We start from the raw sequence: 26,936 nt of genomic DNA, 5'->3' as shown, positions 1-26,936 counted from the left end.
AGGTCATATATCTCTAAGAATCTTTGGACATTTTTCATGTCCCAGCCATTAACTGTCACTCTTGAACCTTCACCAAGAAATATTCTTTCCTCCTCTGTGATACCATACCAGCTAACTTGACAGGGAAAAATTTACTGTGCAAATGTTATTGCCAGATTAAGTACCCTCCTGTTGATGCCTTCCTCATAGCCCCTGAGGACCACCCTATCCATAATGCGGTCATAGCTAATTTGGACATTGATTTACCAGCACCTTTATGTCTAAATCAAGCCCAAACTAAAGGTCTTAAGGAGGTGCAGGCTTTTAGGGGGACAAAATTTCCACGGACATAGGCAGGATTATTGGGGTTGCACACATCAAGGTTCAGATTGATTCATTTAAATCTCTACCCCAACTTGCACCATACCTTCTTAACTAGTAGCTGAAAAAAAGGCTAAAACTAATACCTGAAAGGATAATAATTAAAGGATCCATCATACCTTACACAGCCCTTGTAACACTCCGATCTTCCCCATTAAAATTCCCAATAGGTGGGGTTAAAGGCTTTCTGCGGGACCTCAGGACATTATTAGAATAATCATTCTCTACATCCCTGTTGGGCTAGATCCAAATGTTTCATCTCTGGTGCCTCTTGAGGGGGCATATTTTACAGTTGTAGATTAGTGTTCTGTGGAAATTTCTTTAATGTTCCTTTAGATTCTAAAATTTAAATGAAAATAGTTGATACTTTTTTTCCCTTCTCCTGGGAAAATCAACAATATACTGGGCTATTTGCTCTAAGGATTTGCTGAGGCACCATCCTACTCTACATAATCAATCAGGACTTCAAGGACATAAATTTCATTGTGATTCTAATTTTATCTAATATGTGAATGACCTTTGTTGTGTTCTAAAGGTAAGGTCAACTCTGAGGCCTCCTAGGTACTTGTTTTAGCTCAGAAAGGACATAAATTTCCCAAAGAGAAGTTACCATTTCCTCAAAGTGAAGTTCGTTATCTAGGACATGATTTATCCTAAGACAGTGAATTCCTAATCTCTGACAGACCATGGCTTGTTCAGCTTTCCTACGCTAGTAACTAAGAGACAGTCAAGTGGATGTCTGAGGCTCACTGGCTACTCTAGGCAATGGCTTTGCAACTTTCCTGAAATTGTTATACCCCAAATGACTTAGTTAATCCTTCGTAGTGGACCATCATTTCTGGGAATCTAAACATGAACAGAACTTCTGTGACTTAAAATTAGCCCTTCTATTACCACCTGCTCTGGGTTTGACCTTAATTATCATTAGACTTTCTATTTGTATATGAGAGATATGGATAAGCCTTTGGACTTCTGATTCAATTTCATAGTAATTACCAGAGATCAGTGGTCTTTCTCTTGAGCATCTAGTGGCAAAATCTACTCATCTTGTCTAAATGCATTGGTGGGAGCAGCTAAACTAATAGAGGTTTCTACTGACTTGATCCTAGGCTTTCCTTTAAATTTGCTGGTCTTTTGTGATATAGAGTCTTTGTTGCTGAAAACACACATTTACCAACAGGCCTGACCACCTATGAAATTCTGTTATTTTTCTGCTCACATATTTCCATATACCACTGTAATATTTTGAATTCTGATATTCTTCTCCTATAACTTGAAGAAGAGGAGATCCATGACCACTTAACCTCTAGGTGTGAGCTAGCTATACTCAAAATAGATTTGTTAGAAATGTTTTAGAAAACACAAACTTAATCTTCTCTCTTGTGGATCATATCTTCCAGCTGAAACAGAAAAATATCAGGCAGAAAGAATATGCTATAACAGATCTTACTTCTAGAATATGACTTCTTGCCAGTGGTGAAATCTGCCGAGATGGCAGTACTTCTTGTGCACGCCAGAGCTTGTTATTAGCAAGAGGTGAATACTTATACAGCTAAGATATACTTTTGGGGTGGTACATGATTGTGGAATGTTTTGGAACGAAAAGGGATGCTGACCTTACTAAGAACCCTAATTAAGAATGCTCAGCAACCTAACGAACTTTAGAGTGTTATAAAGCTTCCTAAGATGTCTTTTTTTTTTCCTAAGATGTCTTTTACAAAAGTAAGTGCTTGTACAAAAGTAGGTGCTATTATCAGAGTAGGTGCTTATAGCTACCATGGAGACTGAAAAGATGAAATGCCTTGGTTGATCATTATGCCAGGCTGGTAGACTTCCCTAAGAGTCTAACTAAATCTCTGGAAAGGTTCAAAGAGGCTATTATAGAATGCCTGCATCCAGCTAGTCAGAAAATAGGTACTGGTACAAATGTGGGTGTAAATTAGGTGTAAACCAGCTACACTTTTTCCTCTTTTGCTGGTTTAGAGTTACTTTTATCTGTGTTACTTATAAAGCCACTGTTCTTAATGCTGCTTCTTGCATCCTCAGTCATTCCTTGATATGAGCCCAGTACCATGCTATACTTCATCAGTGAACTGACAGCTGGGTTTGTGCATATTTTTATTTAGGAGTGTGTTAGTTCCCAGGGCTGCCATAACAAATGACCACAAACCAGGTGGCTTAAAAAAACAGCAATTTATTGTCTCATAGTTCTGGAGGCTCTAAGTCCAATATCAAGGTGTTAGCAAGATCTGCTCCTTCTGAAGACGATAAGGGAGAGTCTTTCCCTTGCCTCTCTCTCTCCTGGCAGTGGCCATGGGCTCAAGGCTACATCACTCCAAACACTGCTTTCATCACCTCATGGCATTTTCCCGTGTGCCTTTGTCCAAATCTCTCTCTCCTCATAAGGACACCAGTCATTGGATTAGGAACCACCCTGATGCAGCATAACTTCATTTTAATTGATTACATCTTCAAAGGCCCTATTACAAAATAAATTCACACTTAGAGGTTCTAGATGGGCAAGAATTTGGGGGGGCACTATTCTACCTAGTATAGGGGGCCACCCAGCTTCCCTTGGCTCCAGTACCTTGCAGTAATCAGTTGGTGTCCTGGGTAAATGAATTCAACCACTGGATGACTTTTTAGACAGAAACTAGCACAACAGGCCAAATAACCAGAAACCCCAAATTCCCTATAATGGTGTACCTAGAAAAAGAGGTTCTTACCTCCACTGAAAAATACTCAGCAATTTTCTGGGGAAACCAGCTTCCCTAATTAGACCTTTACAGAAATAGAACTTGAAAGGGGACTAGAGAACAGATGGTGTATATTTGGAGGTTATCTCATAAGTAAGATACACTCTGCTTTTTTTTTTAAAGATTTATTTATTTTGGAGAGAGAGAGAGAGTGCATGTGCATGTGTGGTGGGGGGAGGGGCCAAGGGAGAGGGAGAGAGAGTCTTAAGCAGACTCTGCCCTCAGCACAGAGCCAGTGCAGGGCTCCATCTCATGACCCTGAGATCATGACACTGAGATCACAACCTGAGATCACTACCTGAGCTGAAACCACCCAGGCGCCCCGATGCACTCTGCTTTTGATCCACCTAATGATCTCTACACTACAGATTCATCGCCGGACACAAAACTGTTCTTGATAACAACATATTGCAACACTATTTGACAATCAAATAGGTATATTTCAGCTACAAGTGGGTCATTGGCTGACCTCCAGTGACTGGTTTTGAATTTGTAGCACAATAGCCTGCTAGCTGTTACCTATAAACTGGGTAGCAACTCCTTATCTTGGTAAATGGTATCTCCTTTCAATATAGTTCCTGACATCACTCAGGGTCTACGTTGGCCCATACATTTTTCCTTAGAAAAAGTAGTGATTCTAAAGAAGACAAGGGATAGTAGAGGCAGAGTGACAAATAGTGAGTTCGAGGCATCCAGGTACCCTTGCCCAAAGAGAATAGGACCAAAGAAAACCAGGAAAACTGAGAGGTAGTACTAGTTGGAGGGGAGAAAGTGATGACAAACATCAATTACATTATAAATAAATATTTTATCTTAATTACAATACTAATTACTTATTGTCTTAGTTCAGGCTGCTATTACAAATTACTATAGACTGGATGGCTTACATGACAAATGTTTATTTCTCTGTTCTGGAGGCTAGAAGTCCGGAATCAGGGTGCCAGCATGATGGGATTCTGGTGAACACCCTCTTCCGTGTTTCAGACAGCCAACTTCTTGTATCCTCACATGGTAGAAAGAGGGTTAGCTAGCTCCCTGGCCCCTTTTTTATAAGGGCATTAATGACCTCCAAAGGCTCTATTTCCAGAAACTATCACATTAGGGATGAGATTTCAACATACGAATTTTGGACGGACACAAATATTCAGTTCGTAAGACTTACATTGCAATTGGAAAATCCATATAAACATATCCTCTAAACTTTCTACTCTAAGTATAATCCTGTGGATGGATAGCATGGAGGCTTGTTAGAAATCCAGCAACTCAGGCCACAGTCAAGAACAACTGAATCAGAATCTGCACTTTAACAAGAGTCCCAGGGTGGCTTATATACGCAGTGAAGTCTGAGAAAACAGAGAAAAGTTTAGGTCACCCTTGAAAATTGAAGCAACTAAATCAACGCATTTTAGGTGAGTTTTGTCATTGCTAGAAGGAGGCAGCATACCATAGTAGAACAAAATCAGAGGATTCTGAGTTCAAGTTCTGATTTTGTTTTTCCATTTATCACCTGGTAACCATAAGCTACTCCTTATTTAAATTTTGAGCTTCAGTTTCACGTCAATACAAGATATATGACAACGTCTTGAGGGAGGTCTTAGAAGAGTTAAATGCAAATCTAGGTGAAAAGTGCTTTGCAAGCTATGAATTCTTATATACATGTAAATCAGTTATTTGGCAAGTACTTCACCCTAGAGATGGTTTACACTTACATTCATGATGATGGTCTGTTTTTAAATTATCCATCTGTGACCTTTAGGTGAGAAAATTTCAGTATGACTTCTATTTTCCAGATATTTTCGGCAAGTCAGTTGTTTGCTTCTGTGGATTTTCTTAGAGGAATAAGACTGCATGGACTGATTTCTTTTCTTTTCCTTTTCCTTTCTCTTTCTTTTCTCTCTCTCTCTTGTTTCATTCGGCAATTACTTATGAGCATCAGACACTGTTCTAGGTATTACACTGGGAATACACTGGTGAATAAGGTTGACAAGTTTCCTGTCCTTATGGAACTTGTATATTAGTGGGGAAAACATTATTAAAAACAATGAGAATATATTTTCAGTTGGGTGATGTCTCTGAATATACTAAAGTGGAATCAGGGCATAGATGGGATGGGGATGGAGGTATGTAAGTAGGTGAGGAAGAGAATGTTATTTTAGACAAAGTGGTCAGGAAAAGGCCTCTGTAGGAGTGATTTTCCTTCAGATGCCTAAATAAAATGAGAGTGAGCCATATTAAGATCTGAATCAGGAGGACTTTGGATGGAGGGAAAAGCAATTTTAATATCCTTCTCACTTACCATGTTTGAGAAAGAGCAAGGATGCCATTCTGGCTGGAAAGGAATGAGCAGGGAGGACAGTGGTAGGAGGTGAGGTTAGGAAGGAGGGCAGAGGAGACAGTCCATTTAGGGCCTCGTAGCAGGAGTAAGGAGTTTGGAGCTTTTCCTAAGCGTACAGTGGGCAGGAATTTCTGTTTATAAATAGGTATACTGCCATGTGTGCATTTGTCTGATTTGAACTAGTTCCTACAGAGTCTAGACAACTTTTGATAAACACCAAAAAAAAAATGAAGTGCTTGAGCCTGAGGCCCTGACCCTAAACTTGATTGAACTGGTCATGACGCTGCTCTGCCATGTCACCCTTCATGGATCAGGCAGATTGTTGCTTTCTTTGATTTTTTCTTTAAATTCATCAGGATTATTTTTAAGACCTAGAAACCTATCAGAAAATTTGTCCTAAATTTTTGCCCTAAAGGCTAAGCAAAGAAAGAGATTTATCAACTTATATAAAGGAAGAGCCTATGGGTAGCTTGGCTTCAGATGTGGCTTGATCTAACTCAATGACTAGCTTATGGGATCTCTCAGCTCTGTCTCAGCTCTACTCCCAGGCTTCACAGGGTTGCTTCCTAGAACCCAGCTTGTTTTTTTTGTTTGCTTGTTTGTTTTTTTAAATGGCTATAGCAATTTGATTCTCAAATATTCTTTCCTTGCATTACCAGCTAAAAAAAGAAGAGAGCATCCCCTCTGATAGATGGCTTAGAATATGGCGGGAGTAGAGGGAGAAGAGAGGAAACTTCTTCCTCAGGAGACCTAGCAACTGTTTCCTTGTCTCATTGGATTAAATTCCATCCTGGGTCCACTTCTGAATCAACTTTATGACCAGTGAGATGATATTCTCTTACTGGCTTAGACCAATTAAATCCATTCCTAGAACTAAGGGTATCATCAATCCCACCCATACTGAATAGCTTAGAATGGGGAAAGAATTGCCTCTCTAAAGAAAAATCTGGGTGTCTTGACAGAAGGCTGTGGAGTCAGAGGAATCCATACTTGATGGACACCAAAAAATAAAACTAGCCCAGGACCGGGCACACTATAGCCTGTGGGCCAAATGCCACCCACCACCTAGTTAGTACAGCCCAGAAGCAAAGAATGCTTTTTACATTTTTAAATGATTGAAAAAATAAAAAAGTTATATTTTGTGGCACATGAAAATTATACAAAATTTAAATTTTGATGTCCACAATAAAAGTTTCAGTGGAACACACTTATGCTCATTTATTTATACATTGTCTACAGCTGCTTTCATGCTACAGTGAGAGTAGTTGCAATAGAGATCATATGGCATGCAGAACTTAAATAAAGCCTATTTACTGTCTGGCTCTTTAGAGAAAAAGTTTGCCAACCCAGTACTAGACCATCTCAATTAGCTTAAGAAAAAAAAATGGGGTGTGGGGAATACACAACTGAAAATTGCAGAGGTGGATACATTTTCAGGCCTGGCTAGAACTAGGGACTTCTAATGTGGTCCCCAAGATTTTTCTTTCTGTCTCGTTCTTATTCTCACTCTTGCTCTTACACCTTCTTCCTTTTCTGCCATCCCTCAGCTCTGCTTTTTTCTAGGTTGGTTTTGTTGGCAGGAATGTTCTTCCCAAGTGGTAGCAAATGTACCACTAGCAGCTCTAGACTTAAATTGTTCTTAGAGTTAGTGAACCCAGAAAGTGTATATTTCCCAAGAGCTTTAGCGAAAGCCCGGAGGAAAATTCTAATAGCTCTGCCTTGGAACTAGAGCTCATTGATGGAGTGGATCTCTGGGCCTGGGAAGGGAAGGATTTTGATTAGCCAGCCTGGGTGATGTGCTCAACCTTGTATCTGAGGTCCTGAGGCCAGAGTACAGATAGCCCCACTAGTGGAGAGTGAAAAATTCCCAAAAGGGAAAGATTTAAGAAGACGAAAAATGTCAGATGATTTGCTAAAAACCCACCCTTTAAATTATTTAAAAGATTAATTTTGTTTTGATAGATATTAATCAAATCACTGATTTTATCTCAAGAAGCTTGTTTTAAAAAAGTATTTCAGTAGGTGGGTATGGTAAAAATGTGTTGAGGGGTGCCTATTTCAAATGTTGGAGAATTATGTAGGATCTATTCTGTGATAAGTAGCTGACATTGTAAAGTAGATTTTTTTCCCCCAGAGCCAGTTCAAGGGAATCTATGTCTGCTTATCCAGTCAAAGCATGAAACAAAAGGGAATGTTTTCACAGCAAACAGCTTTTCAGAGAGAACAGTTGCTTGGGCAGTTTTTAGGAGCAATGGGATTTAGATGTGGTGCAAAATACATAAGGCCCAAATACTTGATGAAACTTGTCAACACTTTTAATTCTACATCTGTTGTTGATCACACTGTGGGACTTGTTAATATGTTTATGATCATGTTGCCACAATGGAAAACAAGTTAAATTGTCATGTCTAGTCAGGTAGGGCACCAGGTCCTTCATGTATATTTGATGACAAACAATTCCACTAAAACATGGCTGGGTTATTTCATTAATGTAGCTCATAGAAAACCTTGTGTTAGGTTTTGTTGTTATTTGTGCCCCAGGCATAAGCAAGTGAAAGAATTCAAGACATTTAAGCCAAGAAAATGGCATAGTAATTAGCTCCCCCATTAACAAAACATCAGTTTTGTGTGAAGTGCTAGTTAGGTTTTCAGGGTTGTCATCTCTCATCTGGTTAGCAAGTGAACAGAAAAGCTGGCTTTTTGATATGGAATGTGCTAGGGTTCAGGTACTTGCTAAGCACTTCTAGTTGTTAAAATTGAGAAAATACTGGGGGCTTTTACTATCATATTGCAATTAACATTTCCTATCAACACTAAAGTAAACCTTTTAGACAATAAAATAGATTTCTTCCCCTAATCTGTAATATGTCTGCCCTCCTCATCCTCCCTCAAGTTTGCCTTTGAATGAGGTATGAATGAAAAGTATAGTTACCATCCAGTATAGCCTGCTAGGCTTGAACACACCACACAGGAAATTTCATGCATGTCTTACTTAAAGTACTTCATACTTGGGGCGCCTGATGGTTCAGTCAGTTGAATGTCCAACTCTTGATCTTGGCTCAGGTCTTGATCTCACAGTTGTGAGTTTGAGCCCTGTGTTGGAGCCTACTTAAAAAAACAAACAAACAAAAAACCCCCCAAAAACAAAAATGAATTTCATGCTTAAACAGAAAAACTGAATAAAATCCATTTAAAGTAATCAAAGAAAATGAAATTTAGAGTTGCACAGACAAGTGCCATCTGTAAGCTGTAGATAACTGAACTCCCATAGACTTCAGCAATCCCCGACCTCTGAAGGACCATGTCTGATCTACTTTTGTATACCAAGTGCCTAGCAGAGTGCCTGGCACACAACAAGCACCACATAAATGAATACATAAAACTTCGTCTCCCCATGCACACATCAATTTCCATCTTGTTATAGTTTTGTGTACGTCTTAACTTCCACACTAAAAGCCATGGTCCATGAAAGCAGAATCTGTTATGAGACACAATATAGTTCCTTTCATGTCGGGTATGCATGAAATACCTATTTTGAAGTGAAAATATGGCATTTATTACATCTAAAATATGTTGCTCATAGGAAATAGAAAATGGTGTATATATTTCTGATTTCCTTTTAATAATGGCTTATTTTCTCCTGAGAACTATTTGTTATTGTCTTCATTAATGATCTGGACAAGGTAGAGGGATTTAAGCAGATGGTACCCATAGCTGCTCTTTTATTCTCAAACATTTAAAATAAAATGAAGGGTGGGATAAAGTTGTAAAACAGGAAGGCACGGAATCCCAAGTTGAAATACTCCCTGGTGTTTTCAGCTACTTTATTTGGGAATGATCTTTCCCCTAATGTCTACTGGTTGGAAGATCAAGTGAGGAATAACTCTCTCAGATAGATACCTAGGTAGAAAGTGAATATCCTGATGAGACAAATTTTAAGAATGTATTTACGAGATTTGACTATGGGTAGAAAATAAGAAATGAGAGGTAATGGGGAAAATGAAAAGAATGGACACCTATAAAAACAATCCAGATGGTAGATATTATAGCCCAAAGAGGAAAAACCAAAACCAAAACAAAAGTTTCACAGAATTTTATAGTAAAATGTGATGAAGTAGACTCATGCCATTTGTGTTTTTAGTTTCTTGACTATAAACTCAATGAGATCAGGGCAGTGCCCATTTTTGCTTCCTGCTACAATGCCTGGCATATGGTAGGTACTTCACAAATATCTGATGAATGAATAAATCATTTCTACAGTCAGAAGCCTAGTCTCAAACTCTGCATAGCCTTTTTACTGAGTTATTAAAAATATGAAGACAAAAAAGCACCCAGAGTCACTGAACATTGGGAGGAAATTTAATAGTTTTTGTATTCCTTGTTTTGTTTTTCAGGGTTTCTCTCATTTGCAGTTTTGTCCGCCTTCTCAAACCTCTTAGTTTTTGTTTTGTTTTTTTTTTTTACATAAAAAATGTTTGCAAATACTTGCCAAAAGTATTGCTTAAGGAGAGCAACTTTCCTTTCAAGATCCATATAAACCTCTGGTAGTATGAACATACACTTTGAATAATTAATTTTTTTTAGATTTGTGTAACACCTTCCCACTAGAGAATATTGTTTTGGTTTAAGAATTTCCACTTTTTTGTAAACAGAACAAAATCAGTCTCCTTTGTGGCAAGGACTTGAAAAAAGAATTATTCCCAAATAGGTCTCATTAAGACAACAAAATCAGTTTACGTCCCAAGAGCTTCTCTCTCTGCACCATCTTGCAGCAATCCCATCTGTTTTTGACTGTTGGTGTAACAGTTAAAGTAATCTTTTAAGTTAATACACAGCAACAAGCTAATTTAGCAGACATGGTAAAACAATATGTTTTTGTAAAAGTTTGCTTGTCAAATTTGATGGAGTTTGACTAAGAAAAATGGTAAAGGAAGATCTAGCCATTAAGACTAATGTTTACCTTTACAATTAATATCTGTAACAGCAAAGGAAAGAGCCATCATAAACAGATGATTTAAAATGGATAACATGCTCCTAAATGCTCATTTCATGGGACATACCCAGCACTTAAATTTATCGTCAGTGAAATAATAAGATAGGCTCACTTGTGCTCCTGGTACTATGCTAGACTCAAAGAATAATGTCTTGAACTTCCTCCTCTTTCTTTGACCTCTTCCCATAAAGCATAAGGGTTACTAAGCACCAAACAAGTCTACCACCATTTTTCAAGCTGACTGAGCATTTAATATAAACAAACCTTGCATTTCTTTGCCTATGAGTAAAACCTTGCCAGAGTATTTTATATTGGCTAGTGTTTAAACATAATCATTATTTTTTGCCTTCAAAATTATCTTAGCAAGTGCTATAAATTTAAGATATGCAAATATGCAGTGAACAGGTACTATCTGCAAAGTGAAGTGAAATATGACAAGAAGAGTAAGATTTATTTAAGTAATTTCTAATTTCACAAAGATTTAGGCAGGATGTTCATTTACCTCATTTGAAAATGAAGGGAATGATGTCCACATTGCCAATTTTAAAAGATATAAAGCACAAATAATGTAATTATGTGTTAAAGTATGTGTCAAGGACTATACAAATAGAGGATATTGTTATAATATCTGTAATTAATAATACTAAATAAATACTGCTAGATGTTTTCAAAATTCTTTTTAACTGGATTATTTTAACGCCTCAATTTCAGAGCCAAAGTTGTGGTGTATCCTGGAGTTTGGGGAAATTAGCAGGGACTGTATTTAGGTTAGATGATTTTAGTTCAAAGTATCAGAAATATTCAACTCAGTCTGACTTAAATAACAGATATTTGTTGTTTCACAAAACAAGCAGTCCAGAGTTATGGAAAGATGATCCAGAATCTTCTTTGCCATGCTTTTTCTCTGCCTACTCTCAGATCCTCAGACATGATTACACACAGAGGGAAAAAGGGAGGGACAGTCTCTCCCTGCCTCTTAATTCGAGTGAGGAAATCTTTCCGAGAAGCCCTCAACAGACTTTACCTAGTGTTTCCTGACAAGAATGATGTACAAACCCGGTCAGTGTCAGTGAGAACAGGACTCCCAAGGCTGGCTTAGGCAAAGGCTCTACCCCTGGATCGTGCCCGGGGCCCACAAGCAGACTGGAGATTCCCTCAGAAGGAAGGGTTGGGGAAGAACATTGGGTGAATAACCAACAGAATCCACTACACCTGGGTCTGGGTTCTTTGGCCCCTTCTCACTGAATTTTAATTTATTCACTGATTTTTCATTTACTCACTTTAAATTTTCTCATTGTTTTAATTAACTCATGAATTTATTATTTCTCCAGGAGTGACTCTTGAACTTTAGATTCATGTTGCCAAGATTCTACTAGATCTCACAAATTTGATAAAATAAAACAAATCTCATCATCTAAACTTTTAAGCCTGTATATCCTTGACTTTGGCTAGTAATAGCACCATTTTCCCAGTGTGGCCACTTTAAAATCTAGCCTCAAATTCTTTGGCACTCCTCCCATTAAGGGGTGGGCTTTATATCCCTACCCCGTGAATTTGCATAGTTTTAACCTGCTTTGACCAAGAGAGTACAGTGAAAGTGATGGAATATGACTTCCAAGGCTCATAACAGGCAATGAATTTCTTCCTTATTATATTGAAACACTTGCTCTTGGAGCCCTGAGGCACAAAGTAAGAAGTCTGACTTTCTCAGGCAGCCATGGAGGGGCCACATGGATAGTCTCCAAGGAAAGACAGAGACAGAGAGAGCACCATAAGCTCTAGCCATTAGTCACACTAGACTAGCTTCCAGACATGAGAGTAAAGAAGCTTCCAGATGATTCCAGCTCCCAGCCATCAAGTTAATCCCAGTCATTTAACTCTTTGTGGCTGAAGCTCCAGACATTGTAGAGCAGGGATAGGCCATCCCTACTGTGCCCTGTTCAAATTCTTGACCCACAGAATTCATGAGTGTGGTAAATTGTGTCTTCCAAAGATGACTATAACAAAACTTCCTATGCTAGATGTTCTTTTGCACTGGCTCTCCTATAGAGTGGTGGGATCTAGGTCCCCTACCCTTCAATCTGGATAGGATCTCAACTGCTTTATCATAGAGTACAGAAGAAATGCTGTTCTGTGGCTTCTGAGGCTAGGTTATAAAATGCCTTGCAGCTTCTGCCTTGGTCTCATGCTCTATAGATGCTCCCTTTTGGGATTCTTCCACTCAAAAGTCCAGCCATCATGCTGAGAAGCATTCAAGCCACATGGGGAGGCCACATGTAGGTGCTGTAGTCAGCCATTCCAGCTGAGTCCAGTTTTAGAATCATCCCAGCCCAGGTAGCAGATATGTGAATAAACAAGCCTCCAAATAGCTCTGGGTCTAGCTGTTCAAGTCACTTCCAGACATTAGAGACTTCCCAAATGGGGCCCCAGACATTGTAGAATTGAGACAAGCCATCCCCACTGTGCCCTCTCTAAAATCCTGCTATCTTGTTGTGGATAGACAGATGAGCAAATGGATGGATGATGGATGGATAGTCGTGGATGCCCAATGTCCTGCACACACAAACTGCTGGGTGGAAACGTTTCAGTGAGCATGGCAGCCTGTGGCAGGAGCATATGTGTGTCTGTGTGGACAAAATCTTTACACTTTAAGGTTTGGAACTATTCAAGACAAAATGTTATGGAAACAATGAAGCCAAGCACAGAGCCACATCTGGATTCCAAATTTCAGGATGTGTGGAGGGCTGTGCTTGAAGTCCTTGATGAGTTATCTATTCAGGCCTTGGTTCAATAAAGCACTGAGCAAGCTGGAAAAAAATATAATCTAGTAGTACATAATTTAGTAGTACACACAATCTAGTAGTACAATAAAATAATTGTTGTTTTGCAACATCGAGTTTGGGGTGGCTCATTAGGCAGCAATGGATATCCGAAACAGTAAGTATAATTAGTTGGTTCTTGTCTTAAGCCATTAAGGCTTGGGATGGTTTGTTCTGCAGTAATAGACAACAGAAAACCAGCTACGCAGGGTTGAAAATATTTCACTCTCCCTCTTCTTTCTCTACATGTTCATTCAGAATTTTTTTTTTTTAAGATTTTGTTTATTTATTTGACAGAGGGAGAGTGAGAGAGTATAAACGGGGAGTGGCAGAGGGAGAGGGAGAAGCAGGTTTCCTGCTCAGTGGGGCTTGATCCCAGAACCCTGGGATCACGACTTGAGCCAAAAAATGATTAACCGACTGAGCCACCCAGGTGCCCCACACTCAGAATTCTTCTTCCAAGAACTCTACTTCTGCTGTGTTCCTTGAATTTATCTACTCCTTTTTATTACCACTGCCACTGCTTTGTTCAGGTCTTTTGGCCCTTTTTCAGTTAATTACAATAGTCTCCTAACTGATCTCGCTGCTTCCCAGCTCTCCTCCCTACAATTTCTCTGTACCCTCTGCCCAGTCTATCCCATACACTGCCACCAGGGTTGTCACTGTAAACAGGACTGAATGATCATACTGTGCTCCTGCTTAAGAACTTGCAGTGACTCCCCACCGCACACCGAAGAAAGTCCAGAGATTCCCCACAATTTCATGTTCTAGCCAGAGCAGTTGTATAGCTCTTCTCTGCACGTGTCTCTCTGTCTTTACTCAAGATAATGTCTTTTGCCCTTCTTCTCCAATGTCTACTCCTCAAAGTCCAGTTCAAACCCCACTCTTCCAATATGGTCACTAAGGCGTCCTAGATCTCCAAAGGATAGAAGTTTCATATCCCTAGAATACTTCATTTGTACCACTAATAAGGGATTTATCATATCTGCCTCATATTACAATTATCTTTGTAAGCATTATGTCTTCTCTCCCCATATTGAGATTTCCCAAAGGCAAGAATTATGTTTTATTCACCTTAGAACTTCTAACCTGGGGCGCCTGGGTGGCTCAGTTGGTTAAGCGACTGCCTTTGGCTCAGGTCATGATCCTGGAGTCCCTGGATCGAGTCCCGCATCGGGCTCCCTGCTCGGCAGGGAGTCTGCTTCTCCCTCTGACCCTCCCCCCTCTCATGTGCTTTCTCTCATTCTCTCTCTCTCAAATAAATAAATAAAATCTTTAAAAAAAAAAAAAAACTTCTAACCTGGAGCATCGCGTAGTCATTAATAAGCGTTTGCTAAAATGAATGGAATCATTGGGGCACTTGGGTGGCTCAGTTGGTTGAATGTCTGACTCTTGGTTTCTGCTCAGGTCATGATCTCAGGGTCGTGGGATGGAGCCCCACATCAGCTCCATGCTCAGCACGGAATCCGCTTGAGATTCTTTTCCTCTCCCTCTTCCTCCTCTTTACTCCCCCGCTCCCCATATGTAAAATCTTTTAAAAACATGGGTGGAATCATTTATTTATTCTGTGTGTTATTAGGAGACTCATTTATCATACATTGACCCTTCAATTAACTCCTTGTATTAGTTCCCAGAGCTGCCATAATAAATTATCACAAACTTGGTAGCTTAAAACAACAAACATTCTCTCCCAGTTCTGGCGGCCGGAAGCCTGTAATTGAAGTGTTGACAGGGCTGCACTCTCTTGGAGGTTCTAGAAGGAGTCTGTTCCTTGCCTCTTGTAGCTTCTGGTGGCTGCCTGACATTCCTTAGTGCTCCTTGGCTTGTGGCCACATCACTCCAATCTCTGCCTCTGTCTTTACATCACTTCTTCATGGGTCTGTGTCCAATCTCCTGCCTCTATTTTGTAAGGACCCTCTTCAAGATCCTTAACCCAATATCATTTACAATGGAAAGTACTGTTCATTGGTTCCAGGGATTTGATGTGAGTATCTTTGGGGTCAGTGGTGGTATTTTTTGGCCTACTACACTCCTTAAAGCTACTGAGATTTGCTGTCTTTATTATCTCTTTTCCTGCTTTTGTTGATTTCCCCCCCTTTCCTCAGAATTCTTATTGAATTGTAAATATTTGCAGATCCTTTTTTAAGTTTGCTTTTTGCTTTAAATCTCCTACCAACTCTTCCTACTTCTAAGTATGATGAATAGTTATCCATTGTATGGGATATTTTAGTGGCAGTAAAATATAAATTTTATCTCATCGGTCTCTTCCTGGCTTTCATTAACAACTGTTGGAACAAATGTAATTTGTTTGCTGCACATGCCTGCTGAGTCAGCTTTTGGATTTCCAAACAAAGCATAAACTTCAAAGAGCATGGCAAGCAAGCCCATTATCTCTTTTATAGGCAAAAAGAACCAGAGGAGAATAGTAGTTAGAAATCCCTCATCTGCATGTAACAGAAAACCAACTCACAATGGCCTACATAAATGGGAATTTGTTGTTTTTACAATGTTGCTGTTGGCCAATTGGCTGAGAGGTCAGTTAATGATCTCTTAGATTCTCATGAATTTTCCTCAGCATCAAGAGATGACTTCCCCAGCAGCTCTCAACATCCTATCTATATTCAAGGCAGGAAAAAGAGTACAACACTTGTTATATTTGCTTCTGTTAATAAGAATAAAAAAGGAAATGCCTTTCTGAAGTCCTCAGCAGACTTGCAGTTTTAATTTATTGGCCTGAACTTCTCATGGTTTTAAGGAAAGCAAGGAAATTAGTATTTATCCACTATAGTGAAGGTGGCAAAGCAGAAGCAGAAGGGCTTGGACTATCTTGCCAGAACAGCCAAAAACCAGATTCTGCCTTAGAGTTAAAGCTGATCTTGTTATAGAATTAGCATCCTGAGGCTTATTTATTAAAGATAGAACTGGTCCTGAATTTTAAGTCTCATGTAAGTATTGACCACAGAAAGCACTTCTTAAATATTAAAGTTTATTTTTTTAGAGATTTATTTATTTATTTTAGAGAGGGAGGGGGAAAGAGAGCACATGTGTGCACATGAGTGGGAAGAGGGAGCAAAGGGAAAGAATCTTCAAGCAGACTCCCCACTGAACATGGAGCCCCACAGTGGGGCTCGATCTCACAACCCATGAGATCATGACCTGAGCTAAAACCAAGAGTTGGATGCTCAATTGACTGAGCCACCTCCAAAAACAAAACAAAACAAAACAACCTACAATTTAGTTTTCATCACTTGAGCAACCTGCCAGAACACCTCCTTTCTTTCTTGCAAATGACAAAATAATCACATCAAAGAGCTTCGTTTGCTCATGAGAGTTAAAGGATGACTCTATGTCAAGAATTGGGAAGGTCCCAAGATTTTACCGTACTTGCAGGGAAACAAGTTAGCTTGCCACTTACAAGGATGCTGGTAGAAGACATGAGACTTCTGGGTTAAAGACAAAGGACTTTATTACTCATAGCATTAGCAGTAGCTGGAATATCAGCATTTTCTTGCTCCACATTCCTTGATTCCCCTGAACCCCCATTCCTACAGGGAGATGTGAAAAGGGTCAGAGAACATCTGCATATTCATTGGGTTGGAGTAGGAGCCCTAAGTTTATGGAACCCAAATCTTTTATACTGAGGAGTAAAATTATCTGCCCTTTGCTCTTATCTCTACCTTCCAAAGATGTTTGTTATGAAACATTCTTGAAATGGTAGTCTCAAACAAAGGCATTTGGTTCCTGTGCTTGCAAGACATGCAGAAATATTAAAAAAAAAAAACCTTAGGGAAACGGTCATCAGCATTCTAGTCCATCACACACACCTTTGTCTGCTTATTATGCTCTAATCGGACAGTACCACCACTATTATAAGAATAAAAAAAATTGGCTTGCATAAGACATACCAATTTTGGAGGCTTGCTAATTCTTGTTTTAATGTATCCCATGATGGTCATGTACTCTAATGTCCAGCCCCCTCATCACTTCCCAGTCCTTCCAAGGACTCTGTCCCATGGTTTCCAACATATCCATAGGCACTTTCACTAGTATTGAGCGAAGTATTACTTTCAAATTTGTGTACTGAATAAGTTATTTAACTGAAAGACAAAGATTCTGACCTGAGCAAAGAGTATATAAATTATACTATCCGTAATGAGCATGGTACTAATTAAATCTTTGGACAACCGGGAGGTAAGAATTTGTCAGCTTTGTAAGAAGAATGATGAATGATTTGGGGCCATGGTATGCCAGCTTGAATTAAATGGATTCTGGATGAATCTGATTGTAGAAGCTTCAAAGAAGGTCATCTTTAACTAGGCAATATAGCTGCCCACTGACAATAATATTGGATTTCTGTAGAAAACATAGTATGTTACTAGCTGGATGCGACTTTTTAATTTTTTTCTGAAGGCTGGAAATAGATTTTAAAAAGTTAAATTTACTCTATTTTACCACAGGTACAGACCAAATTCTTTGTTGGTGATAACATCTCTGGAAAAAGAAAACTATCCAGTTATCCTTTAAGATACAAAGGAAATCATATAGTTTATATGGTAGAGAAGACCTGTCAACATTTTATTAAGCATATATGAAAAATATATGCTTAAGAGCTTCCACTAGAAATTTCAGTAGTACCAGAAAGTAACAGTAGTAGAAAGGCATTCATTTTAAGATCAGGACACACTCTGTAACATTGTTTGGCAGTGAGCATTTAGTGAGTGGTCGTCAATCAGTCAGTCATGATTCATGGTCAACTGAAAGGCCTTTAAAAAATTTGGTTCTGCATTCCAGGCTCCAGTCCCTTCATTTATCAGGAATCATGCCTGAGAAAAGAATGTATCTGGAACGGTAGCCTCTTCCACCATACTCTTCCAACATCTTTTTGATGGATTCCTATGGAGATCCCAGATGTTCAAGGATTTGACAGGTAGCTTTTCCCCACAAGAGGTCAAGGACCTTGTTCTGAACAGCTATTTAGATGAATGCTTCCACAAGCGTGCTGATGTATCTGACTTCATACATTCCTGTTCTACAGCCAGTTCTACTTTCTTACCAGCCACTCTCTAAACCACATACCTCCCTTTACACCCCCTGGCTTTGCTTATGCTGGTTTCCCCTGTTCAGACAACCCTGCCGTCTTCTTTCTACCTGTAGAAGCCCGTTATTTTCACCAACCCAAGGCTCACCTTACTTCCTCCAAGATTGTCCTTTCTTTGCCTTCCTCAGCGTCATGGTTATGCTTTACTACATCATCAGCTCACATTTTGTTGTTGCTGTATCATTTCTATCTATTTTCTACCCCCCCCCCAAAAAAAAGTCTCAGTGTCTATTTTAATGCTAGGGACTTGATGTTTAAAAATCTTTTTCTTACAAAATGAATGCCTTGTAAGTCTGCCAAGAGCCAGGAGGTGAAAGCAAAAGCAAGAAAAAGCAGTCTGATCACTCTGAGATCAACAGAGCGGCTGAAGAGATTTTCACCCTCGTGTGAGTTATGCTCGCTGCAATCTGCCAAAAACAGGGAAGCTTGATGTGACAGGAGTGCAATAGAAGGATTAAAAGCAGTTTCTTTTCCATATTCTTAGGAAACACGAATTCAGTTTTTTTCATGGAGATAGTGGTGCTGGGTCGATGTCACCTATCTGAGGGTGGTGCTGTATACTAGGATGATGGATGGCCATGCTTTTTTTCTGGAGCAGTGTTCTATCTGCACAAAAAAGGGAGTCCTCACACCTATACTGCCTGTTTGGCAAAGGAGGAGATACATTTACACAAGCCAGTGTGAGCAAAAACAGGAGAGGATGTGAGGAGAGAGGGGTGATCCAAATACATGTGTTTATTGAGCCAAGAGATTGAGGGAGAATGTGCGTTTTAAAGTTGTAGTTCTCGTGAAATAAGTCAAGCAGAGAAAGTCAATTATCATATGGTTTCACTTATTTGTGGAACATAAGGAATAGCATGGAGGACATTAGGAGAAGGAAGGGAAAAATGGGCGGGGGGAATTGCAGGGAGAGATGAACCATGAGAGACTACGGACTTTGAGAAACAAACAGAGTTTTAGAGGGGAGGGGGGAGGGGGGATTGGTTAGCCCTGTGATGGGTATTAAGGAGGGCACGTACTGCGTGGAGCACTGGGTGTTATACGAAAACAATGGATCGTGGATCACCACATCAAAAACTAATGATGTATTGTATGGTGCCTAACATAATAAAATTTATAAAATAAATAAATAAATAAAGTTGTAGTTCTCCACCTTTAGGCACAGAAGAAACGTAGGTGGAGCTTATAAAGAAAAGATTCCTGAGCCTCAAGCCAGATCTACTAGATAAGAATTGGGGGGCGGGGCAGGAATCTGCATTTTAAATATTTACGAAAAATTAGGAGGTTTTTATCCAGAAGGTCTAAAGACCACACTTTAAGAAGTAGCATGACTTTGGAAGACCACTAAACCCGCTTCAGTCATGTTTCAGCAGTGTGGACCTAAGCATTCTAAGCCTGGGTTTTCAGTCCAAAGAAAGTAATATGGACTCATCTCCTGGGGCTTTTAAGAAGTTTGAAGCAGTAGAAACTGCGTGGTGCCTGGCACAGTGTATCTTTGGAAATATTTAGAGTTTTAACATTTTAGAAAAGGTAATGCATGTATTTATCTAAAATAATCCTCCATTTGAAGTGATGTGGATGGGCAGAATCTCTTTCACATGGACTGGCATGTGCAGTACAAGGTTGAATGGCCTTTCTTTCATTTCTGTATTTGTGGTGATGCAAAAGCATCCGGCATTACAAAATTAACTGGGGAGAAGATAATCTGCTTATTGTAAGCATCTCCATCGGCTGGTTTTTTCTTCTTCCTTTTTTTGTGGAAATAATAGAGCTGAGAATTAAACTAGCCAGTAAGAATTTTAAATGCCATACTGGTTCAGGGCAGTGGTTTCTTTAATAATGTAGAACTGAGGGGATATTCTGGGAGAGCACAAAAGTCTCCTAAGAAAGCTAAATTCAAAAGTTAAAAAAAAATTATCCCAAACTATTCTTTATAACCTATTAAGACCCAATTGTTACATGACTTTATATAAGCCTTTAAATCTCTAATAATACCTCCTTGTGAGACACTAATATACAAAACCTAACACTTGAAAAATGGATAATTTTGAAAAAGATTGAGTCTTTGGAAAAGTAAGACAAATTTAACTTTAAATCGCAAGCTCCCCCAGTACATTTAATATGACACTACTTACCAAAATTCAAATTATAACATTTTTTCATGTGCATTGCTTTTATAAAACATGACATACTATATTTAAATTTTCAGTTTATAGAGTCTGTTGAATAGCAAACTGTATTTTTATTCTATCAGAGAATAGTATTTTCTTATTTTATGTCTCTTGCTATATTGTTCAAGTTTCAAATATTAGTTATTTTTCTTTACTCAGTCTTGCACTTTAGCATGAATCATCTCAGGGTAAGGGACCACAGCCTTTTTAACTAATCTTCCAAAGAAGCCACGAATCCGTTGGGTTATTTTGGTTACTTTCCTGGACTATTTCCCCAATGATTTTTTTTTTTTTTAGTGAAGTAATAGAATGTGATGCCTTCATTTTGGCTTTTTGGGGCAGAATTTGTGCCCCCAAATATGCCTCTTTGGCATAAGGGTTATTTTAGGCTGATTATTTTTAAGAAACAACAGAGGCAGGTGAGGCTCTGAAAACTGAGCAGAAGTTAGTCTTTTGTAAGAGACACTTGCATTTATAAGGGAAATCTGCATTTGTTAGGATGTGTCCCATGGTGTGCCAGGAAGACCAGGAAGATGGGATGACCAAATCTCTAGAAATTTACCAATGCAGAAGGCACAACAAATCTGCACACCCTTGTTCACTGTTCTTTCCTGGTAACCTCCCGTAAGTGGCTCCTCAACCCCCAACATCCTTATTTTGTCTTTAGCTGAGGGTGCTATTTAAGGTAATGGTCTAGGCTATTTCGGAGAGTTAATTCCATTTTCTTGGTTCTCTATAGGAGGTATACATGTTTTTAAACTTCTGTTTCGTTTTTGTTTGTTTTCCCTCCCCCACCCCTTCGCCATTAGTCTGTCATTTATTTATCAGCCAGGAACCTAGAAGAATAGAGAGAAAATTATTTTTCCCCAAAAAATGCATTTTGACAAATCTTATTTGACAGATGATTTCTTAAATACTAAAAACACAAATTACATTTGTTTCATGAGTTCAAAGATAAATAGCAAAAAGGCATTAATGGCATTCAATTGCATATTTTCAGAACTTGCTTCCTTATTAGGCTATTCAGCCTGCAAAATAAACTGAGTTTGAATCTAAACTTATATACAGTTGATCCTTGAACTACGGGTAGGCTTAGAGGTACCAACCCCATAGTGGAGACTCTGCATATAACTTTTGATTCCCCCCAGAACTTAACTACTAATAGCCCACTGCTGACCAGAGGCCTTCTGATAACATAAACAGTTGATTAATATATTTTGTTTGTTTTATGTATTATATATTGTGTTCTTAAAGTAAGCTAGAGAAAAGAAAAGGTTTTTAAGAAAATCACAGGGAAGAGAAAATACATTTACAGTACTATAGTGTATTTATCGAACAAAATCCACCTGTAAGTGGACCCGTGCAGTTCAAACCCATGTTGATCAAAGGTCATGTGTTCTGAGAATATTAGAGTTGGAAAAGACCTTAAAGGTCATCTGAGCCCTATTTTTACAAGAAGAATAATTCTAAAATTCCAGCACATCATTTTTGCCATTTATTTTCTTAAGCCTCACTGTTTACAGATATCTTTGTCAGCCTAGCTATTAATAGTAAATCCCCATCAAGAGAGCTATGACAGTTTTTGGATATTCCAAAGTTGTCACTTCCTTTGCATTGTTTCATATTATTAATCTTCAGAAATACGTTATTAATCTTCAGAAATACAGTAACTGTATCTGATATTTAGGTATTCCGACAGCAAATGTCATTCACCGTCACCAGTTTACATAGTTATTTCAATAAGTAAAGTATAATTTAGGTAACAAATATCAAGATAGCTTAGAGATGACAAATGAAATATAATTTTAAAATGTTTAAAAATAGCCATTTTCTCATTATAAAAGTAATACTTGTCTTTTGGAAAGTTAGTATAGTGCACAAAAGCACAGAGAAAATAAATTTCTAAGAATTCCACCATCTTAAAAAAACAAAACCTTTAATAGCTTGATATATAGATAGAATGATAGAAATATATCTGTACAATATTGTGTACTTATGCACACATTAAAAATATTTTCAACTTTAAAAGTTGATACATATCCATCTTGAATTATTATTTTAGTAAAGTCTACACCCAACATGGGTCTCGAATTCACAGTCCTGAGACTGAGAGTTGCATGCTCTTTGGCACCTGGGTGGCTCAGTCAGTTAAGCGGCTGCCTTCTGCTCAGGTCATGATTACAGGGTCCTGGAATCGACTCCGCATCAGGCTCCCTGCTCAGTGGGGAGTCTGCTTCTCCCTCTACCCCTCCCCCCTGTTCGTGATCTCTCTCTCTAATGCTCTCTCTCTCAAATAAATAAAATCTTAAAAAAAAAAAAAAGTTGCATGCTCTTCTGACTGAGCCAGCCAGGAGCCCCTGCATCTTGAATTATTGATAGACACTTTTTCTGAGCTACAGTGGACTACAGTTTTAGATACTAGCATCTAAATCTAAATAATGGAGGTCAGACCTGAATTTTCTGTTATTATAGGGAATTAAATTTTTAACTAAAGTCCAAACGTCCATTTTGTGATCTAAATAATTACAAACATAATATTAAAACCAACTAGAAAAAAATGCATCCATACATTGGTTATCATAAAGTTTTTTAGTGCAGACAAAATGAAGATGAACATTTACATTAAAAACATAGGATTCAGTCGGGGTGCCTGGGTGGCTCAGTTGGTTAAGCATCTGCCTTCGGCTCAGGTCATGATCCTGGAGTCCCGGGATCGAGTCCCGCATCGGGCTCCCTGCTTTGCAGGGAGTCTGCTTCTCCCTCTGACCCTCCCCCCTCTCATGCTCTCTCTCTCTCATTCTCTCTTTCTCTCTCAAACAAATAAAATCTTAAAAAATAAAAGAGCATAGGATTCAAGAAAGATTCAAAATTTAGGTTTTAGAAGGATTTAATGGGGGAGCCCCTGGGTGGCTCAGTCAGTTAAGTGCCTTCGGCTCAGGTCATGATCCCAGGGTCCTGGGATCAAGTACCACATCGGGCTCCCTGCTCAGTGGGGAGCCTGCTTCTCCCTCTCCCTCTGCCCACTGCTCCCCCTGCTTGTGCTCTCTCTCTCTCTCTCTGTCAATTCAATTAAAAAAATTAAAATCTTAAAAAAAAAAAAAAGGATTTAATGGGCATTAGAGATTTAGGGTCATTTGTTGTTTTTAATAAAAATCCTGATGTAAGTTGATTTTACTTACATATTTTTCTCATTGCAGTTTTTGTTTAATTAAAAATAAAGTCTCCTGAAATATTGGAGATGGGCTTTTTTCCCCACATTGCTTGTACAATCATATCTGTTTTTGTGCTAAGACATTAGAAGAGCTTTGGAAGTGAGAACAGCCTGTAATTTCCTTGTTCCTCTACTTGATTCTTCACCTTCTTTAAACTTTTCTGTTATCTGTAGGGAAGGATTTCATTGCTTTTATCATAACCCCATACCTCAATAGTTGGCCACCTCAAGCGGTTTATCTTTTACTTTTTCTCAGCATGGGGAAATCACTGTCCTTTCTGATGATTTCTTGATCAGCCTCCAGCTTGCTTTTTAATCTTCTCTTCCCCTGCTGTCTCCCCCAGTTCTCTTCTACTTTGCTGAAAAAATAGTTTAGGAATAGGAGGATTTTGGAGGTCCCTGGAGAGGCTTCTAGAATTCCATAGCAAGGTTAAGACTGCTGCCAAACCCTCACCTGCCTACCTCTGCAACCCAATCTGGTCATTATAAACCTAGTAGCGGAATGACTTAGGGCTGGTGATGGGTGAATAATTATACTCAGTTGCAGGGAGTACTTAGATGCTTGAGAGATGACAAAACCATACATGCCATTTCTTTTTGCTCCAAAGTTTCTTTCAGTGAGAGAAAAAGCAGTATCCTCTTGGGAAGGAAGTTGCAAACTATCTCTGAAAGCAAAGTACATATAAGACAAAATTTCCAGCATGCAGTGGAACAGGGATGGTAACTCAAGAGTGTGCTGTTCAGAATAGAGTTCTAAATACAAACATGGAAATGATGTTAGAAATACATTTAGGAAGTTAGGAATCTTAGAGGACATCTGAGAAGAGTTTAACATTTGCATAAAAGGAATTTGGGGTCACATCTCTATAAATAGAATACTCTCACAGTAGTTATATAGTTAGTTATAGTCTTAAGTTAAGCTTAATTACATACAGTTCATTTAATGAGGACACCCAGGCCTGTAAGAGGTGAAGCAATTTCCCTAATTCACATGAGTAGAAACTTTGATAGTGTTGGGATTAGAACCTGTGTCTCCTGTCTCTTAAGTGTGTTGCTTGCCTCAATATTATTCTTTATAGAGGAAGAAATGGTCTATTTCTTTTCTCCGTGTTTTTCTTTATTACATTTATCCAGATTCTCAAAGGGTTAACCCATTCTGGATCTAGCATAGTGCAAATGGATCTCCTCCATTGACTGTGTAAGATAAATAGTCAAAAATGATGACTTTCAGATAAGACAGACTTAAGTTTTAATGGTGTCTGTGCCACTCCAGAATCACGTGCCCTGAGTTCATTTTCCTCTCTCCACCTCACTCTCCACGTCGGTAAGATGTGGAGAGTCAGAGCTCCCTCAAATGTAGGACTGCCTCACGTGGCATGAATGACATGTTGTAATACATACAAAGTGCTCAGTCCATTGTCTGGCCCTTCTTCTGTGACTCAATATTATTCTTGTTGCAGCTATGTTTCTTGCCACATCACAACATGAATTATTTCCTCTGTAGGAATTAAAAGCAATAATAATAATAATAGAAAGCTTTAATCAAGACTTAAAATCTGCTTTGAAACCTTAAATTGCCAACAGAAACTGTGCTGATGCATTTGAATGTAAGGCGAGCTACAGTTGAAGAAGCAATATGTATAAGAAGGCTCACAAAGAGCCCCTCAGCGCATGACTGTCCAAAGAGGTAAGCAAAAAGAGGACTCCTGCGGGTGTCCTGGAGAACCAGACTCAAATAGCAAATCTCTGTATAACTGCAAAGGTTTAGGCAAAGGGGCATTCTATGCACAGGGTAGAGAATATGATGTAAAGAGCCATCAAATATTATGAGATCCCTCCCCTGCAGCACATAAACAAAGTGAGGTAAAAAACAAAACAGAAAGTCTGCATGATAATCCTCAGCAATACACTGCTTCATGAAAGGGCATTTTAGTTCAAATGTAGGACGCTGTGCCAAAAAAACTGAAGGCAAACTGGCTGAGCCAAATTAGAACAGAGTAAAAGATTTGTCATACCTTTGTAATTCACACAGCAGCAAATTCAGCTCGACCACAAGCTGTCCAGATGTTGGCCATCTGACTCTTTATAGCTGTGGTCTGTTTTTTCTTTAAAGCCCCCTTTCCTTTTTGTGTTCCCAGACACTTGGCATTTCTCTTGAAGTGGACCCAAGTTGAATAAAGAAGAATTAGTCTTCTTCTCAATTTTCAGGACAATATCTCTTTAAGAGAACTATTTTGAAACCTACATGGTCTTTGATTAAATTTACATCATGGCAAGGAAATTTAGCCAAGTGATTGATAGGCTTGCAGTCAAACAGGTCTAGAGCAGAGTCAGATCAGTCACTTACGGGTTGTATGAGGTCAGGCAAGTTATTTCATCTGTCTATTCCTCAGTTTCTTCCACTTTAAAATGGAGACACCAACAATAATACAATAATACCTATCTCGTAGGATTCAATGTGATAATGTATTTAAAACATTAACTACTGTGCTCAGTGCATAGTAAGCTCTCAATAAATGTCAATTATTTTTGTTACTTTTCTATTATATTTTAAAATCCATTTTGCACCTGAGACCATGACTTCCTATGAGTTTCACGGATAAAAATTTCCAAAAGGAGGGAGATGAAGGTACAAGCACTGTGTGTCAATTTATTGGTGATTCTACAATTTAATAAGTGCTGAATTCAAAAGAGGATGCAGCTCTACTTTGGAGATCTAAAGAACATGTGTGTGCCTACATTTGTATCTCAGCACTGGCATTGGATGTCTGACCATTCGTCATGGTCACAGGGCAAGATGAACACACCTTCCTGAGTCTGAAGCCAGTTTTCTCCATTCCAATCAGGTTAGCCTCATCCATTCTTTACGAAGAGGATGACTTGGAAACTATGAGGAAGACGTGGAACTAAACTCTTCCCATTGACTAGAAGGGTGAGGCTAAAGCAAAAAGTTGTGCTTATGATTAGTGTATGGAGAATAGGTCATTTTATAATTTTGAGTTTGTTTTCCTCTTTTGAAAATGATGAAAGCAAATCACAAATTTCAACTACTGTTTAGGACAAACTTCCCTCACCAAAGGACATAGAGCTAACTCTAAATGTAATGCACCAATGTAAGTGTTTTAGGGAAATCTAGAGAGGAGACTGGAGATGTTTTCTGTGCAGCAAGATAGAATCTTCCCCTTTGGTGATG

The sequence above is a fragment of the Mirounga leonina genome, unplaced genomic scaffold (assembly GCF_011800145.1).
Source record: "Mirounga leonina isolate KUSES-001 unplaced genomic scaffold, KU_Mleo_1.0 Mir_154, whole genome shotgun sequence".
Lineage (NCBI taxonomy): Eukaryota > Metazoa > Chordata > Mammalia > Carnivora > Phocidae > Mirounga > Mirounga leonina.
Note: the sequence above shows the minus strand (reverse complement) of the source record.